We start from the raw sequence: 12,847 nt of genomic DNA on the forward strand, positions 1-12,847 counted from the left end.
AAACTGGGCACATTGTGACATCCTAGAAGCCATAATCCCCCTCTTTGCTTTTCTGTTTCATCTTTTGTGGATTGTGGATGCCACAGGCCTTAGAAGTTCACTTGCAGTTCACTTAGAAGTTCACTTCCACCACTGTCACCCCTACATCTCACAAAGCTGAGCATTTTTTCAAGATTTCCTTAAATTCTGTATTGCAAACCAGAGAATGGTTGGGTTTTTTTCATAATCTAGAAACTGTGTCTTAATTCCACGCTGTAAATCAAACATGCAGAATGGTAACAGCATTTGAGGAGGTGCCATAGCACACCCATCAGATGCAGAAATCAGATAATTTCAGAGTTGGGAGTTACTTTTTAATAGATTCATGGTGCAGTACTAATGATGGATGTTGTTGCAGTTATTAAATACACATTCTATGATAATGGAAAATAAGCATAAAGGGGGTCTCACGTGAAGAGCCAATGTTGTTATGAGAGTGAGAAATAAAGGGAGAAGCAATAAGTATAAAGAACCCATAATAACTCAAGCAACTGAGTTGTGCATTTCTGGATGTGTTGGAGATTTTCCACAGATATTTCCTATGGAAAGAATTTATGAATCAAAGCATAAGAGTTGTCCAGGGAAGATTGGTCCCACATGGATACTGTTGCTGTTTTAACTCCTCCAAATCTTCAAAACTATTCACTATGAACAGATTGTATTCATGAGTACAGGAAGCATTTGCATTTAGCATAGCTAAATTAGCTGAAGCAGAAATGAACACACTCCATGTAATGTTTAACCAGAAAATAGAACAGTTGTATGGCCAGAGTGAGACATTTGGAGGGGGAAGATAAAGCAAGCCAAATTTTGCTCCTGGTTGGAGTTATCATAGGACTGCAGTAACATTGTTCATAGCAAAACATGGCTGGATTAATTTGCTTTCTATTTGTATTGGCATTCTTGTCAGTTATTATTTCCTACTTAGGCAGAAAGGCAAGCTGAAACCTCCATTTTTAGCATCATGGAAAATGGCTAAGACTATTTACTCTGAAGGGACCTATCTAGTATATGTGTGAGGAAGGAGATACACCATTTATTGTATTTTATTTGAAATAATGCTGCCTGGGTATCAGTACATTTCCCTTCTCTTTTTCCTCTTCAAAAACTCCAAAGCAATGCTATTCTTAGGACAACTTTTGACTCAAGAATATGAGACTATGAAACACCTCGACTCTTGTAGAAGTTAGAAAGGTTTAGAAGTAGAGTTAGAAAGGTTTGTGGATACCTTTGCATTTTGAGACACAGTTAGCAATTCACATCACTGAAACTTCAGATTTAGAAAAAAAAAAAAAAAAAAGGCAACAAAACAAAAACAAAACAAAACACCCTAGAGTTTTCTTTTAATTATCTTTCCTGGAATAAAAATTTTGCAAGCAGCTTACTTGTATTAGAAATCTTGTACATCTTTAAGTTTATTAGATAACACACCTACTTGCAAGGAGATTAAGGATGGGCAGAAGTGTTACCAAAGTTTCATAATGCTTATGCAAATACTTTTCATCTAGAAATATCCTGAGTGCCAGGATCCCTATTGCTTCCTAGCTTCATCCTGGACAGATTCAGTGAAACACATCATTTTTATTACCAAACCTTTGGAAATGGAAATATACCTCAGTTTAGAATGCCAGGAGTTCAACTAAAATTGTTTAGTTTGTTTGAAACAGTATTCCCATCATTACAAAGTTCACTGTTTGTTGTCAAGTGGTGTAGAGAATTGCACTGAAAGGTTCAAGGTTGAAGTCTTCCTGGGGTAGAAGCAAATGTAGCTGATGCTGTCTAGCTCTGGTGGGTGTGTCAGTCACATTTTTAATACACCTTTTGTCCAACACTGGGCATTTTCACTCAAGACTGAATACGCCACAGATTTTTACTGGCCAGGTCATCTTGAACCGTCTGGGGCTATATGGATCCAACCATATGCTAATGTCACTTTAAGAGGAGTCAGGGAGTATATCCCTGCCCTGGTTCCTCTCTTCCTACAATCCCTCTTGCACTTTGATTTTCATGCCCAGCACGTGAGCTAGAAGAGAGTGGCAGTGCCCAGTTTCCCTTGCTCTGGAAAACAAGGTGATCAGGGCTGAAAGGAGCACTGCAGAGTGTGCTCCTACAGTCTCCACCACCTTGCGTTCAGTGTGGCCTTTCACAGTGAGGTTCTTGCATGCTGACATGCAAACATCATGGAGTATTTACTGCTGTTGCAACATGTTCTCTAAGACAAGGGATATCATCCAGTTCCTCTGGTTTCTCACTCCAGCATCTCTCCAAGAGGAAAAAGTGAAAGCCTGACATGGTCGTATTCAATTATTCTTACTGTACAAGGTACAAGCAAAACATCTACCATTAATCATGGATGTTTTAAAACCATAAACTCGTTGTCTATATTCTTTAACAGTTGGGGAAGAAAGTTGATCTTTCCTGAAAATACTGAAGCAGATGGGAGCGGGGTGAATGCCAGAATAACCCTACAAATTCTACTAACATGAAACAGTTTTGGACAGTTCAGGACATCTGGAGTGAATATGGGAGAGGGAAATGAAAAATTTCTTGAATGTACTTAAAGGCTGAAATAGAATTATAGAGGCACAGACATGCAGAAACTGAATGAAATACACACATGGATATGGCAGAAGGCTTAAAAGGAAGTCAGCCTGCTAGGAGCAGAACTATTTTTAGTCTCCTAATGAAGAAAGCATCTGTATTTGAGAAAGCCAGTCACTCACTACTTGGAAAATCAGCTGGATCTCTTTCTGGGTCCTGGTGTTCTGGTTGTGAGAGGAAAATCTTATGTGTAAGCTCTTTCAGCCCTGGAGAACCTTAAATGGCAGTCATCTTGGCTTTTGAAGCACAGTTGGGAGCTTCTTGGGAACAGATGCACAGACTTCTGTTGGAGCCTATGGTCACTCTGTGGTGTTTAACCATTCTTGGAATGAGTGTTTCTTCAGGAGACAGCAAGGATCTGGCAAAGTGCTCTGAGATATGCATTGAATATAGCATTGAGTTCTGCCTTTTTTTTTTTTTTTCTTTTCTCTCTCTTCTTCTTCTTCTTTTTTTTTTTTTTCCTTTTCTTTTCTTTTCTTCCCCCCCCCCTGCTGTACAGGTTGTTATACAGTGTTTATTTCCCTTCTTAATTTCCTCAGAGCTTTTCTGGGGTGCAGCAGGCTGTCCAGTTCATTGTAAAAACCCTGTTTTCTTGTCTGTGTAGTACTTGTGTTAGGTATGGGAATGGAAGAGAGCCACTTTATTTTACTGCTGTAGTGAAATTTGAATTGTGAAAAATGGTGTCACTGATCTTAATGTACCATCTTCTTTGTATAGAACAAGCCCTTTTGTAAGGTTTCTTTGATATAAAAGAGAGAGATGTCTTTTTCTGTCTTATTGCTGAGTTAAACAATCAAAGTGAGTTATGTGTGTCCTGGCTGTGACAAGAATGGACAATAGTTATCACCATGTCAAAACCATCAAATGTGCTTGCTGGAAGTAAAGGAGACAGTTTGACTTTTCCACTGGCTTGAGGAACCATTTCTGAACTAGTTAAAGTGTATGCATCATAAAAGGATAAATTGAGAGAAAGGGGATTTTAGCTTCAAGCCTGTGTGGGGGAAGCCTGACCACAGCCATCTGCCTGAGATGGCCTGGCATTTTTCAGTGAGAGGGTAGGATTAGTGAGGAGGGCAGCTTGGGTTTGGAAACCTGCTCCTGCAAGTGGTCAGTCAATTTCAGTCAATGGTCACCTGCCCAAACTATCAGGAATTGAACAAGATCTTATAGGTAGTAGGCAGGCAGGATATGGAAGAAGAAATGACATGGAGAGGGAGCTGGAACCTGGACTTCATGGGTATCCCTGCCCCTGGGCAGGTTTGCCAGGCTTCTTCAGTCACTTCCAGCTCCCAACTTTGCATTTGGTTTCTTTAAAAATGTTTTTTCTTGTCTGTCATATGCTTTAATACATGAAGTGTCTTACATAGTAGGGAACCATCTTGAATGTAGGTACATGAATCCTCAGAAACGGGAAGGAGGGGAAGGGCTTGTATGCACCTGATCTCCTTTTGTAGTAAGAAGTTGGTCTGTGGAAGAAGTTGATGCTCTCAGCTTCTTTCCATTTGCTTGTCATCTTCCCATTTGCTTGTCACCTTTGTTTGCATCCCTCTTCAATTTCCTGATGCAGTTTCTTGTCCCTTAATCTGCTCCTGCTTGAGCAATATAGTTTTAGAAAATTGCCTCAAAGTATTGAAAAGTGGGAAGATCACTGACTGAATTGCATAAGGGGCAATTACGTGAGTATTTATTCTGGCATCAATCAAGCAGCTTGGGGACAGTGACCAGCAGCTAGAGAGGGAGCAGGAGCCTCCTTGCCCGACTCAAGGGCAGTCAGTGCCACAGGTCTGACAACAGCCTTGCTTTCTGACACAAATACCTGAAGTTCTTAGATGGTTTCAGTAGAGGCTGTTTTGCATAAACCTTTTCTATTTTCCCATTACTCATATGTCCCTGTGTTAATAACATAATGTAAATAATTCTGTGCTGGATTTGGCATCCATTTAAACAGGTGTAACACTAAAGCAGTCGTAATTGGTTTCGGTGTTCCCAGCCTTCTCTCCAGCTGCAGTGTCCAAAGGGGTTTACTTGTTTTTGCTTTTGAAGGTTCATTATTACCATAATTCACTCATCAGTCTGCTGCTTTTCATGTTAATTCACTTTTATAACCTGGTAGGAGGCAAGATGAAATGTTTTAGGCTGCATCCTAAGGTTATTCTTTGAGTGGCCGGTGTTTAAAATGGTTGGGATGGGCATTGGCAAGAAGAGTTTTGTGGTATTTACAGTCTTCAGGAATCTGTGTAAAAGTAAAAAATGCTTATCCTGATTCTGCATAAATACCACATCCAAAGCACACCTGTCTTCTGCCATGTGGGCCAGCTAATTGGTTTTTGATCTATTTTTACTGTTCCTAGCTGAAAGGCAATTATTTTTGTTAAATTCCACAGAAAGCTCTAGAGCTGTTTTAGGGGTTTGTTGCTGTGAAAAATAGTCACGGTTCTGTTTTTTTAAAAAGCATTCTCAAGGCATAATTACAATGATTGAGAATGCTCCTTAAAAAAAACCCAAATGCATGTACATTTTTCATAGCTACACGTCTCTAAAATGTCTTTGTGGGTTTCTTCACATATTCAGAAAACTTTTAAAAATAAAAAGGAGCAAATCTATCTCTGAGCTTGGCAACAGCTGAAGTTTATATTTCACAAGTATCTGAAAATGGGTTCCTCCCCATTTGCAGACACAGATGCCAAAGTTTTAAACTGACAGCGCAAAGCTTATATTGCAAGCTTTGTAAAGGCACAAAGCAGCATTTTTCTGCTCTGTGCCAGTCCTGCACTTATGCATGGCTGGGATGAGGCCTTGTTGGACAGTGATTACTATTATTATTATTATTGCTGTTGTTTATGGATCCCTAGCCTTGTGGTCATACAGAGCAGCAGGTCGGCATTGTTGAATTGGGAACTGTAGACATGAAAATAGCAAAAAGGTTGCCCCTGCTGCTAAACTTTTGGCAGTTATTTCGTATTCCATTCTTGTCTGTATTAAAACACAGAATGTAGTGAATGGGCCAAACCCTGCAATCCTTATTTGGTTATTATGAAAAGAGAGAGAAAAGACTGTGATTCATAGGGAGAGAGATGAATAAGAGACTGCAGAGAAGGTCTGTGCAAGGTAGCTCAGAAGTTTCGTTTCTCTTGTGCTATAACCCATCAACACAAGGGTTGTCTGAGCACAGCAAATGGTGGCTCTATCAGAAGTAATGCTTTAAATAGTCCTCATGCTGAGGCAAACAGAGCAGTGATGTAAGGAGATGCCTGCTGCTTATGTGATGTGTCTAAGCATGTGTGTGCAGAGTCAGTTAGAAAAGCTGGGCAAATTCATGCCCCGGAAAAGATGTCTCAAGTGGAAATCATTACATGGGATGCTCCTGAAACCAACTATTTCAAAAGATCAATTCAGAAATTTATTCTTTTTTTGGTTGGTTGGTTTTTGGTTTGGGTTTTTTTGGTGTTGCTTGTTTGTTTGTTTGTTTGGGGTTTTGTGGTTTTTGTTTGTTCGTTGGTTTGTTTGTTTTTGTTACTGGGAGCTCAAAATACCTCGGGTTACCTATTATTTCAAACAAAAGGGGTACAGGAGAGGGAACAAAACCTGTTGTTCCAGCAGCAGAGCAGTTACTAAGTGGCAGGTCATTAATCCCACTCCAGGATGTTGCTGGGAGCAGCAGGAGTTACAGATGTTTGATTGCATCATCACAGTATAGTCTCTGATGATGGTGGTTTGGGTTGCTGTAATCCACAAAAATTATACTTTGGCTTCAGTGCTTTGGCCTGCCTGAGCATGACTGATTGTTATCTGCTCTTCAAGATTAGCTGAAAGTGCCTAGCTAAATGCTCTGAACTTTGTGGCAGAGGAAGATGAATTTGGGGGCCAGGTATGTGAAAATCTTGTGCAAAAAAAAGGCTGCTGTGTTTATTCCCTTGTTCTCCCCGGCCTAATGGAAAAATGAGAGCAGTGCAGAGCTCAGCTCAGATACATTCAGCTACTTAACTCCTGCCACAAGCCACTACAACCATGGTAGTCTGGATTTCAGCAAAGGCCAGAGGGTGGTGTAAATAGCATTGGGATGTAAATTTTTGTTCCCTTCTCCCCGCTTTCTACATCAGATGCCGAGTGAGTCTCACGTGCAGGTTAGTGAGGGGGGTGGTTCAGCTGCTCTGCCTCACACTCCCTAGCCCTCCCTGACCTTGTGTCCCAGAGAATCTCAAAGATAATTTTAGTAAAAGGCTGTTCTGGGTGCCCTTTGGCTCATCTGTTTACAAAGTCACAAAGCCTCTCCTCGTTATTTTTCAGGGATCAGAGGGGACAAAAGTTTAAATATTAGCTCAGTTATTTAAACCCTGTGGCAATGCCAGTCTGCTTGGCACATAGTGTTAAATCTAGTGATAAGATATTCAGCCGACTGATGACCCTCGCAGTGTTGTAAGAAATATGCTGATTAATTCTCTGCAAGGGATAGGAGGGACAAAGCGTCTTCCATGTTTTATGACAATTGCTAAAAAATCTGCTGAAAACCTGGGCTTAGAGATCTATGCAGTTGCCCTCCAGAAATCACTCCGTGATTTCCCGGAGTCTTCTAGAGTATTCCTAGATAAGCAATACTGCAGATGAATAACAAAATTTAAAAAGAGTTCTCCAGTAAAAGCTTTGTGCCTGAAAATATTTTCTGGTATATAATTACATTTTTGTCCACTAGATGGCTTTTCTCCCCCTGCCTGCAACTTGATAGAGCAACTGGAATTAACCAACTGTAATGTATGTAAAATGATATTACTTACAGCTGAAATCAGGTATTTGTAGCACTTGGGTCAAAATTTTCTATTTTCATAGAGCATGCAGGGCATATACATCCTGTGATATAAATTTTCCTACGTGGAGCAAATCTTCTGTACGTTGGCTCAGAGAAAAACACCAGTTAAGATGTTTTACCAAATTGTTTGCCAACAAACAATGTTTGCTTATTATATGAAATTATCAAAGACCACGGGGTACATTCTGTGGTTATTAAATCTCCAGCAGTTACACTGAAAAAATAATGTAAAATCTTCCAGACCTTGTTTTGGTTTGATTGGGGTTTTTTAGGAATCAGAAACAGAGGAGTTCCTCCCCTTACCCTCCCAGTTTGTAGTATAATATTAATTAAGGATGTTTGGAAGCAAATTTAGGTTCTGCAATCATTATAATTAAGTAGGACAGATGGACAGAACTCTGCATTATGCAGCATAAGCCAAATCAAATGGCTTGCCAAAAAAGAATTGTGCTATTTACATTGAGAGAAGTCCTGGTTTTAGTGATTGTGTGAGTCCCTCTGACCACTGATGAGATATTAGCAGGGATATTCCTTTCCTGTTGACTTTACCACATGGATGAGATAGTGGTCAAGAGAAGAGTACCCTGAATTAGTAAAATATGTGGTATTCAGGTTATGATAGCAAAAACATAATAACACATCTCAACAAGTATTTTATTATTATAATATTTACGCTCTTAAAAAACATAACATAGTAAAATTAAAAGTAATTACTAGGCTCATGTTCACCATTTCACTGAAGAAAATAAAAGAGAATTGGTATAATTTTATATTAAAAGGTTGTTCTCAAGAAACATACCAATGAGTCTGATGTGGGTAAACACACTAGATGAAGATGAATGAACCAGCACTTGGGATTTGGGGGATTTCTGCAAGGAAGTTACTTCAGGAGCCTGCTTGGAGATGCAGTTCCTCCTTTATAGCTAGTGAGTATTTGTTTAGTTGAAAACTCTCATTTTCAGCTGTTGAACCAGAGCTGCTCCTTTTTTTTCCTGTCAATTTCCTGATAGTCACGGGAGGAAAAAAGAGGTAATGTTCTCATTTCAGCATCCCTCGCCCTCCTCCTTGCTTCTCTGGAAGATGAAGCAAGCAGGCTATTTCTGTTACCCATCTTTTCCTTCAGCATCCTTCCTTCAGGATCTTTCTGTCTTGTGAATCATTCCAGTGCCCATTCCTGTCCCCAGTTCTAGTTTCTTAAGCTTCACCTTAGGGGGTTGTTGGGTTTTCCCTGCACAGCATGGGGCCCTGCTGGAGAATAGGCTGGGATCTTGGTAATCTCCAGCAGTGGATGCTGGCTGGTAGAATTGGGATGGAGGAGCAGAAGAACCACTGAAGTTATTTCTCTGTGATTCAGTAAGCCAGTGTTGCTACAGTTTGTGCTCAGTTTAAGCTTGGAAAGGTAGTTTTTGCTGCTTGGAAGTTTGTTTTTTTATATCTCTTTTTCTTCACAGAAGCTTAGATTATGTGAGGATCCATGACTGAGATAAGTGTACACACTTGCCAGGGAAATCTTGCAATTGCAAAGCATACGAGTGGATTTTTAAGCCCCATTTGACTAATACCAGAAGGATTAGTGTGCTATTTTGTTTGATGCCAACACAAGAAAAATGTCATGTGCTTTAAACTGAAGGGTTACATTTACTTGGGTGGTGCTAAGCTGAGGTGATGCAAGTCACTGCATTAAAAGCCCTGGTATGCTCATGGCCTTGGGTCATGGAGATCTTCAGGCTGAGCCAGCAATTGTGCTACCTGTCATGAATGAATGGGGTGGAGGAACAGCTCTTTGAGCTCAGGAGAGAGCTGACATTGTGAGTGCGGGAAGTGTGGAACACTTGGTAATCCTGTGGTGGTCAGCTAAGCACTTTGGTCAGAAATGGTCGGGGTAGCACACAACCTTGGATCTTTGAGCCTCTAAGCTACCTTCTGCTTTCAGTTACAGTAGTAAAAATCCATTGACTTCCCTAGCATTCCTACACCAGCCTTATTCCAGTGCTCCCAATAGCAGAGTTGAGGCAACTCAAGGGAGGAGAAAGAGGTGAACAGAACAAAATTGTACTCTGCAATTTCACTACGCACACTTTCAACCATTTAGCTTGGTAGAGAATGTTCTTTCTGGCCACCAAGAACTGTGAGGCCACCAAGAACACTCAGTGGCACTTCTGCAAGCGCATCAATGCTGACATGGAAACCCTTCTCTAGCATGTCAGCATGTGCGTGCTACTGAACATGCAGCAGTAACACCCCCATTTCCTAGCTCTGCCCTGCTCCAGTCTAGCTATCTGCTGATCACAGCCAGAAGAGACCATGTGAAATCCTCCAAGCCTAACTAGAGCATTCCAGAAACCATATTAAAAACAATTAAAAAGAAGAAAAGTTTTACCTCAGTTTAAAAATTGTCTGGGAGGTGATTTGTGGGGTTCCTTCCTGTCTCTGACACATTGGGTACCTGGAACGCTGCAAGGCCATGGCTTTTGCCAAGTGCAAAGGTAATTGGGAAGAGCCAGGTCATGCTGATCTTCAAACTTACTGCAGTAGCAGATCCAAGAGGCAATAAATAATAGCTTTAGTGCTCAGTCTTAACCTGTGCTGATCTTAAGGTACTTGGCATAAGGAAGCAAAGGTTGACCAAAGTCATCTTTAATCCATCTTCAGTCTTAGCATTGGCCAAAGATCTCCTTTAACCACTTTAACCAGCGCCAGTTTACTGGAGTTCTGCAGCACTTGTTCCAAAAAAATCCCAAACTCAGTCACAGCAAGTGCTCAGCTGAAGGCAGGCAGGTCATGTATAATCCAACTATATTAGCTCACAGTTCTTCTGTGCCACTGTGCACCCTTGTAAAGACCATGCTGAGGTCCTTTCAACTTCTTCACTGCGCCCTTGATCTCTGCCAGCTTTGTGCATTCTGCTCTCAAAGAAAAATGGTTTTTAAGACCAAGAAAATCTGTAAAAGAGATGTTACTAACTCAAACACCTTCGCTCTGTAAAGGAAATGTAGATTAGATTCCTTTTGTGCATCTGAAATTCTGCTGCCAAACCTGTGCTATGAAAGGTGAGGAAAAACATAGAAGGCTAATAAAAAATAATTGGTGACACCAGAGCGAGAAGATGTGCATGCCACAGATAATAAATTTGGCTCTGCACTGAACAAAAAAAGGTTTGCCAAAGTTTTTGCCTGTCTTTTCAATTCAGACAGGGGTTTACAACATTGAAAGTAGCCAAAGTAGCCAAAGGTTTGATCTCAGGTTGGCCCAAACATGGAATGACTCTGCTGACCTGTCCAAGCACATGAGCTTGGCCAATCCTCAGGACTGACTTTTCTCTAACTCCAGAGACCATCCCCCCTGACACAAAGATTTCAAACATACAGGACTTGCTGTGGCTGCCCTGCAGTATTGGATCAGCTTCATCAACACAGTATCACCTTGCTTTAACCCTGTTGAAAGATTACAGTGTTTGTTCTCTGGGTTTGATGTTATCTGGTTTTGCTTACACCCTAATGATCAACCATGAAAAAGCCGAGTGACATATACTTGTTATGAATTAGTAAATGCTTTTAGTTAAGCTTTTGAATGTGTGTTTAATTTTCAGGTGGATGCGTAATTACACTGTGACCTGTTTAGCATTGGAGACTCATTCCTTTCAAAGAGCAGAGAAAAAAAGAGGTCACATCCAAACTAAAATGAAAAACACAAAGGGTTTACGTTTTTTTCTGTATCACTTTAAAAAGATTTCCGAACAAATTTGTTTTCGAAGTAGTTTGCTCTCAGTCCTAAGATGACAACTGCCAGCAGCTGGCTGGGTAGAAGCAAAAGTTAGTCTGAAAACTAATAAAACTCATATGACCCAAAATTGTACAATACTGAGGCCATTTGTAACTACAGCTAGAGTTATTTGTCATTCTGGAAAAAATAGTGAAGTGTCTGGAGGTTTTCTTTGTTACAGATTTTCTTTAAAGAGATTTTCTTTTCCAGAGGCAGCAAGAGAAGGGATTTTTGTTGGTTACTTTTTTTCAAAGCTTAGTGATAACAAACAAGCAGTGCAATTTTGGCAGGAAACTATCGCATCCCATGTTAGAGAATAAATTGTTCCCTTGATGATGTACTGAGTGATAAACCTTCTTGGATTTATGGATTTTTCTGTATATTTGCATAGAAAGTCATTACAGCACCCTTTCAGCTGATAACAGTAGCACATCGTGGCCTGTTTCTGCGTGTCTTACAACTCCCTGGACAAGCTATTGATCAGGTAGGTCACTTCCAGTGGAGCAGACAGTCATTCTGTGCACTCTTTCTTGGATGGGAGATAAGCCTTTTTGCTAGTCTTCAAGGTCCTGTCTCCCCTCTCTCTTTGCAGAAAATCCTTCAGAAATCTCTTGCTCCCTTTTGTTTAAGATTTCTAGTCTAGTTTTTTTTTTCCCCCCTGTGATTAGAAATCACGGGGGGGGGGGGGGGGGGGGGCGGGGAAGAAGAAAAAAGCACAGCTTTTTAAATGGAGGAAAGTCATTCCTCTTACTTGTCAGACTCAAAAAAAGCAATGCTTGTCCAGCTCTGCTGTTTCAGTGTTGATTTCAGGGCTAAAAATTATGCATGCCTGTTATATTGGAGTGGATTTCTCCGGAGAGCATATTTTCATTCAGATTCATGTAACTATTGACCAGGAACAAGGTTAAATTGAGCCTGTTTAAAAATTAACCCGTTTAAAAAAAAAAAAAAAAAAATTACATAACGCCGTGGCACTCTTCAGGCGATCCTTTAGCTTTCTAGCATCAAGTAATCTCTGATGGTGTGCAGGCTGCATTTAAAGGCAAAGCGTTCCCAGCACTTCCTATGCCTGGGATGTTCAGTGGTGTTGCTTGAAACTGGTAATTCTCTGACGGTCTTTATATTGTTACAGTGTGGAAACGAATATGCACACTCGTTCCTGCATTTATTTTCCCGGACAACGTTTTTCAAAAATGCACCTTTAAATGTGCCCGTTCTTAATTCCATGCTCCTAAAACAGCTCAAGCATGGGATACAGGCAGATGCAGGAAACTGTAAGTGCTTAGGCATCCTCTGTTACACACAGCTACCTTCAAGGCTGCGTTTCGACCGTCAGAGCGGGGGCAGGTGACGGAAGCACGTTAGGAAGCAATAATCCAAAGCTCGTAGTAAATTTAAACCCCCTGGTTCAGAATCAGCTGTCAGGAAAACAGAGCTCGGTAAAGGTTAGATCTCTTCTCCTGCCGTATTTTCCTTCAGGTTAATGTTCAAGCCGTGCCGGTGGCCGTGTCCAGGAGAACACTGGGCGCTTGTACGGCTATAAATGGCGAGAGGCTGGCTGCGCGGGGGCCCGGCGAGCGCCTCGCCCGCAGCCGCGGCGCCCTGCGAGCGCTCGGCTCCCCGCTCGCAGCCGCTCGCCCA

The 12,847-nt window shown here is 41.1% G+C and overlaps 1 protein-coding gene across 15 annotated transcripts in view; it reads left to right on the forward strand.

Annotated features, from left to right (window-relative positions):
- Positions 1–4,215: 4,215 nt before the first annotated feature.
- The window catches only part of ATXN1 (ataxin 1), a 257,325-nt gene continuing 248,693 nt past the window's right edge, over positions 4,216–12,847 (forward strand). For 13 of the 15 annotated variants that reach the window (XR_005702254.2, XM_040073518.1, XM_040071661.1 and 10 more), the window contains exon 1: positions 4,216–4,316. The gene's annotated coding sequence lies outside the window, so the exon portion shown is untranslated. The remainder of the gene's footprint in view (positions 4,317–12,847) is intronic. The other 2 variants (XM_040071368.2, XM_040072611.2) reach the window with 1 other exon arrangement.

This window comes from Hirundo rustica, chromosome 1 (assembly GCF_015227805.2).
Source record: "Hirundo rustica isolate bHirRus1 chromosome 1, bHirRus1.pri.v3, whole genome shotgun sequence".
Taxonomy (NCBI): Eukaryota; Metazoa; Chordata; class Aves; order Passeriformes; family Hirundinidae; genus Hirundo; species Hirundo rustica.